Genomic DNA, 6002 nt, shown 5'->3' with positions numbered 1-6002 from the left:
AACATAAATGTTTGTACATTATGTTGACTTCTGTGTCTATTTCAGGCCTTGTGGCATTTTTTTCAAGGACGAGCATAAAGAGCATTAAAGGGGGATAAAACCTTCTTGCCTTCTGGAGAAGTGGAGCTATAGTGAGAGGCAATTTACCGGTTTGGTCAGGGCCAGTATGAGGGACAACGTTTATCCTGTGTCGGTGAGTGTAGCTATTAAGTTAAGTTTGTGCATCTTAGCAATACAAAGTCTTCTGTACGGCTGTCTACATTCAACAAGGAAAGAGCCACTTAATCAATGATAAAATCATTAACCAGATTACCCCGGATACCAGACTTCGATGAGTGATAACTCAGTTCTAGAATGTTGTCATTGATTTAAAAAAATCTATTGACATTCAAACTGGACTTTGTTTAGAAGTCCAGCCTGAATTATAGTTTCATGACCAGAGACACATCTTCAAAGGCATAGTATTTATTTATACAGTCTTGATTTATAGGATCCCACAATATGATTGATATGTCAAGTGATAAAATCCCAAGTTAACAATTACAAGTTTATGGAAAAACTGCACAAAATGACAGTTTATTAAATATTCTACAGCTGTAATGCCATCAATCAAATCAAACTTGATTTATATAGCAGATTTATTACAACGAATGCATTTCAAGGTGTTCACAGTCATTGGATGGGGTGTTGTCTGTTAAATGGGGCACAGATGATGAAGAGGAGGGCATTGAGGCATTCAAAATGGCTAGGGATGGGGATGTATGTGCAGGAGTCACGTCTTTGGGTCACGGGGTCTGGCAACCCGGGTGCCTCACTGGATGGTCTGGTGGGCACCACAGCAGTAGTGGAGGTCAAGTGTATGGTGCCAGGTGCAAGGGACGTTACCACTGAAGAGGCAGTGAAGTCAAAGGATTTTAATATCAAGTAGGGAGGTTACATCCTCCGTGAAGACCATCCTTACTGGCACCAACTCCACATCACTGGAAGGGACACATGCTTCTTTGTTGTGTGGACCACCAGCGCCTCCATCACCATCCTCATCCAGCGTGACGACCTCTTACAGACTCATATTGCTTCTCCTGTCAGTACCTGTTTTCAGGGAAGCCAGTGGTCCAAAAATATTCCACATAGCTCACACACACACACACACACACACACACACTAGGCTCCCAGAATAGGTTATATTACATACAAGTTTGGCTCAATGCTGCCAACTAAAGTAATGTAGTTAACTTTATCATGGGCACATTGGGAATATATATCTGTGATGTTCAAATTATCCCCTGTGTCTTACTTAATGAAGGCCCAAGTCATCCCTGCCTGTACCTGATATTGTTGAAAATCACAATGAATAATAATAATGACAATGAATAAAGATCATACACAAACAATAGACTCCCAGAATAGATTATATTACATACACTTTTTGCTCAAAGCAGCCAACTAAAGTAATGTAGTTAACGTAAGTTTAATCACAAAGGCTGGTCTGAGTGCATTTCCTCACAGTTTTATTCAGTAATACAACACAATTCACATTGCATTTTATCATGGGCACAGTGGGGATTTATAACTGTGATTTTTAAACAGTCATTATGCAAGCCTATGCTGGTTTTCTTTTTACTTGTAAGGAAGGTAATTACAGTCGGTGGGTATCTAGCTCATTTTCATGGGCACCTAGCTAACCACAGATCTTTGACCTAACCAAAATTGCTTGTTAACTGCTAGCAAACAGGGCTTACCTTATCACACTTCTCCAGCAACGCCTCTCGCTTACAGAGGTTGGAAAATGCTGAAATTGGAGTAGTGGTTACAATCCAGTACATAGCACAGAACCATCCTTGCTTCTGATCGACAAAGAGACCTACGGTTAGCTAGTTCGATACAAAGGCCAGAGGGTAATTCAAAAAATGTAAGTAATAAAAAAATTCTAAGGTAGCTAGCGAGAAAATTTGAAAAATGCTAAACAAGAATACACATTAGAAACACAATCAATTACTTACATGAGAAAGTAAAAAGGCTATAATATCGACTTTATTTTTTATTTAAATGTTTTATTTAACCTTTATTTAACTAGGCAAGCCAGTTAAATTATTATTTACTTACTAGTTTACTTGCTACTAGTCGAAGAGTTTGCATTGAGAAATATGCCTTGAGAGATGATGTCAAAGCTTGCATCAAGATGTGTAGGTCTGTATGCGAGCCACATTAGCGGCTAATTAGCATTTCAATTTGTAGGTGTAATTACAGGAGAATATGTTGATCAAAGTTACCTTGTCCGAGAGAGATTTGCACGGTTATCAAAGTGTCACACCAGGGTAAACCTACACGAAGCACAGACCTTATATGAAGTCATTCTAAAATCCCCCACACCAAAAATGCATAATGAAAGGACTCATACTGTGCTACTCAAATGCAGCAGACAACCACACCGGGTCCCACTTATATCAGCTAAAAACAAGAAGAAGCGGCTTCAGTGGGCACGTGATCACCAGTACTGGACAATTAAGGAGTGGAAAAAACATTGCCTGGTCTGACAAATCACGGTTCCTGTTGAGTCATGCTGATGGCAGAGTCAGGATTCACAGCCCTATCCTGCCTGGTGCCAATGGTACAGGCTGATGGCGGTGGTGTAGTGGTGTGGGGAATGTTTTCCTGGCACACGTTAGGTCCCTTGATACCAATTGAGCAATGTTTCCATGCCCCAAAGAATTCAGGCTGTTCTGAAGGCCAAGGGTGGTCTGACCCAGTACTAGATAGGTGTATTGCAACCTCACTTCTACACTATGAGGTTGCAATAATACTGTGAAATTGTGAAAATTATGATAATGCCCTTTAAGTGTAAGAGCTGTTTGAAAAGATCGCCCTGACATTTCAGCCTGTTTTGGTGGGATGCAGTTTTGGCCTTCTATGGTGACATCACCATGTGGTTAATTGGTTAATAGACCAATAAGAAAGAGAGTTCCAAACCTCTCTGCCAATAACAACTAGTTTTCAGTTTTCCCTCCCCACTCCCAGACTGTCCTAGCAAAATTCTTGAATGAGAAATTGTTCTTTGCTAAGAAGCTATTTTTGCTTTTTTTTTTTTTACCATTTTATTTGAAAACAATCACAAAAGATACTTAATTGTTACCCAGAAATGATTTGATATTGAGATAAAAAAAAACAGCTACATTGGAGCTTTAATGTTCCTAGAACTTTTTTCAGAACTTTCAGTTAGATAACATCTCACTAAAACCTAGAAGGGACCAAACGGGGATGTTACCTAACATCCTTAGGATGTCCCCTGTGATGCTTTGAGGTTCTTGCTGAGGTGTGGGGGTGGTGAATTCTGGCTATTTGTCCTTAATTTGATTACCCATTGTTCTGACTGGCTACTTTATTCAGTATATCCTGCTCTGCCCTTGATTACTGGAGACTATGGATTATGATGAGAATGTATAAAAGTATATTCCATAAACACTTTGCATTCCTCATTTCAATGCAAACAGACATGTACACTGCCACACAGAAAAGAAAAGAAACGAAACGACGGTTTAAAAACATTATCTCATTTAATTCAATTTCATTTGAAGTTTTCTTTTCTTTGATATCAATCCATTGCATTAATAATGGGTGGTATAAAGCGTTCTGTATGCTCAATGTCACATTTCAAATAATGCTCTATACCTTTATCTACTCCAGGAAAAAGAGGACCGAGCACGCCCCCATTCTCATTGCCCGGGCTGCAGAGAGCAGGTTGAGAGCTTCAAGTTCCTTCGTGTCCACATCACCAACAAACTAACATGGTCCAAGCACACCAACACAGTCGTGAAGTGGGTACAACAAAACCTATTCCCCCACAGGAGACTGAAAAGATTTGGCATGGGTCCTCAGATCCTCAAAAGGTTCTACAGCTGCACCATCAAGAGCATCCTGACTGGTTGCATCACCACTTGGTATGGCAACTGCTCGGACTTCGACCGCAAGGCACTACAGAGGGTAGTGCGAACGGCCCAGTACATCACTGGGGCCAAGCTTCATCCAGGACCATCCAGGACCTCTATCCCAGGTGGTGTCAGAGGAAGGCCCTAAAAAAGACTCCAGCCACCCTAGTCATAGACTGTTCTCTCTGCTACTGCACGGCAAGTGGTATAGGAGTGCCAAGTCTAGGTCCAAGAGGCTTCTAAACAGCTCCTGAAAATCTAATCAAATGGCTACCCAGACTATTTTCAGTGCCCCCCCCCCCCCCCACCCACTCTTTACACCACTGCTACGCTCTGTTGTCATCTATGCATAGTAACTTTAATAACTCTACCTACATGCACATGTTACCTCAACTAACTGGTGCCCCCTGAATATAGACTCACTATTGTTATTTTACTGCTGTTCTTTAATTACTTGTTACTTTTATCTCTTATTCTTATCCATATTTTTTTTAAACTGCATTGTTGGTTAGGGGCTCGTAAGTAAGCATTTCACTGTAAGGTCTACACCCGTTGTATTCGGCGCATGTGACTAATACAATTTGATTTGATTTGAGTAGAACACTTGTGAAAATGGTTATTGCCTTCCCGCCTTGCCTTGCTGAGCTCAGTTAAAGTACGGAGAGTAGGGAGGAAGTCCTGAGCCATCACTATCTCCTGACTACTGCAGCAGAAATGGCAATTCAGCTGATAGCTGGTAATTGTGGTCAGGACACTATGACCTTATTCATGTGTATGATGACTAAGAGGGATGGGGGTGGGGTATACTATTTGTCCCTGGGGTAAAAATTGGCTCCGTCTCATAGACGTCAAGAGATGGAGGGCCACAAAAGCAATGCTAATTCTATATGATTCTCTTTGCGATTTTGCAGTGAGCAATTTTAGCCTTCTTCGAATAACATTCTGCTGAGAAAAATTGGAGCCAAATTATATTCCGACATGAGTTTTTCAAATAATCATGCTAACCCTGTCTTATGACTATGTCACAAGGTAGAAAAGTGACAGGATCTGGGTTTGGGTTGAGCAGGCATTGTGAAAACAGAGGCAAACAACAAAAGGACAGTTCAACACATTTACTTTAAGGCATGTTGTTTACCAAGGTTTCAGAACAAAGTTTCCCAATTGAATTCGATTTCATCGTCTCCATATTTCATTTACATAAACATCCTTTTCTCTTACGTTTAGCTTAAAATCCATGTTAGTTAAAACCATCACACAACATTACAAAACAAACAAAAAGGGGAACAAGTAAGGACACAGGCCAGTATATTGGATCACTTAGTCATACAGCACAAAGTCCATTTGCCATGTGCTCTAATGAAACATTTCAGCCTTAAGCTCTGTTGCAACATGGATCCACCATGATTCTGCACTGCATCACTTTCTGTGGGCGTCTGCCTGGAACACAAAAGCGGGGGGGGTTAATACATCATTCAAAATCACATTATACGTTAATCGTCCAGTAGGAATGCTTGATTGTTACACATTGTTACACAAAATAGTGTAACAATTACCCCTTTGTAAATAAATGAAATAATTACATGCATAATAACCCTGTCAAAAAGTGATTGACCGCCTCATAGCCTGTTGTGTTGACTAGGGTTTCCTAGTATTGTATCTTCCCCGATTTGTCCACAACCACCACTAAATCCCTTGTTAGCTCTGATATCACAAACCTACAAGGGAAGTCACCTCATTCATAAACCCTTGCAGATAGATGGATTCACCATTTGCAACCATCTTCACTGCATGAGACTGGTTGGTACCCAAGAACCCTGACTCCTTACTTGTCTCACACCTGCAACCACTGGTGGGACAGGAGATATCTCACTCAGAGGCAGGAGAGCATATCTCCCTCATCCCATTCCATCTCTTTCTCCCCCCAATTCCCTCTCTCTCTCTGAGGTGTCTGGTGACTATGGCTCTCCCACACAGTCAACTAATGGCCTGCCTTGCCCCTCCCTCCGAGAGAGAGTGAGAGAGAGAGAGAGAGAGAGAGAGAGAGAGAGAGGGAGAAGGGAGGAGGGAGTGAGGGTGGGG

The sequence above is a fragment of the Oncorhynchus tshawytscha genome, linkage group LG23, assembly GCF_018296145.1.
Source record: "Oncorhynchus tshawytscha isolate Ot180627B linkage group LG23, Otsh_v2.0, whole genome shotgun sequence".
NCBI classification, from domain to species: domain Eukaryota; kingdom Metazoa; phylum Chordata; class Actinopteri; order Salmoniformes; family Salmonidae; genus Oncorhynchus; species Oncorhynchus tshawytscha.
Note: the sequence above shows the minus strand (reverse complement) of the source record.